We start from the raw sequence: 1,340 nt of genomic DNA, 5'->3' as shown, positions 1-1,340 counted from the left end.
TCATTTTTTTTAGTTTTTTTTTTTTTTTTTTGGGACATTGGAATAAGGACAGGTTCTATTGGAGGTTGGGAATTGATGTTTATCTTGCAAATTGATGCAAACAATGTGATGTTTGGAAAGGATGGGAATTTGGGATGGTGTTGCTAATTGATGCCAGCTTGAGGAACAAGGATTGGAAAAAGTTTGGTTGGGGTCAATTTAATACTCAACACTAGTGGAAAAAGACATTGATGTACAGATCAAATGTTTCATATTCGAATTTTTATGGCATCTTAATTTTATTTGTGTGTGAGAAATCTGGTGAATTGAATTGCTTCTAAATTCTTAGATACACATGCATGGATGAGAAAAAGAATTAGAACCCAATGAGACATTTGTGTGGGATTGAGATAGAGGAGGATCTTCTTAGAAGAATAACCTTTTGTTGGATTGCAGTTGTGAATTTATTTTATTCAATTCCTAAAACAGGTGGCGCGGGGCTTAATGGTATAGAATATAGATTGCAAAAATAATATTGTATACTATATATATTGTGGAAAACGACAACAAATAGTAATTGGTATGATTTTATAGTAAAGATATAACAACTGCGTGATTACGTTTATTTTACTTACGATTTATGATCAAAATGATAACTACTGGATATTAATGATATGGGTCTGGATTTACTTATCGAAGGATAGGGAGTTTTGAATTCGACATTGGAACGTTTCATAACAAGGGACGTTAAAAATGTGTTGTCGGGCTATCAATTAATAAGATTATGTATTTAAATATGAGTCATTGTTGGTTAAGCTCTACGATGAGTGATCTTGATCCATGCCAAATTATTTAGTGAGAAATTAGGCAACATTGGTTCCAACCACAATGTCATGGATCTAATAAACACATTATGGTTCCAACCATTTACTTTTCAGGGAGCATACCCCCATAGCTGATGAGGCAACATTGGATATCCCCCGTCTAGGAAGTTGAACACAGCAGCCATGCATGATGCAGGTAAAAAACAAGCTCTGAAACGTCGCCGTGAAGACTCAGTTGTTCGGGGTTCGAAGCTGTCGAAACTTTCATGTTTCCCAAGTTGACTTAATAAAAAATGAAACCCTAGAATGTGCCTACACTTGTGCAAATGTGTCCTTTAGGTTAAACCTGAGTGAGCATGAAGCCATTTGCTACAGAGCATGCCTCAAATGCACATAAGCCTACCCATATGCTTAAAGGTAGATGCTCTTGACTTGACCCACCAACATGGACCCAATTGGATTTTAAAACTTAACTTTTACTTTAAGCCGATTGCTTAATAGTACTTAGGTTAAGTAATCATGATAGTAAATTCGTTC

The sequence above is a fragment of the Prunus dulcis genome, chromosome 6, assembly GCF_902201215.1.
Source record: "Prunus dulcis chromosome 6, ALMONDv2, whole genome shotgun sequence".
Taxonomy (NCBI): Eukaryota; Viridiplantae; Streptophyta; class Magnoliopsida; order Rosales; family Rosaceae; genus Prunus; species Prunus dulcis.
This window is presented reverse-complemented; position numbering follows the sequence as displayed.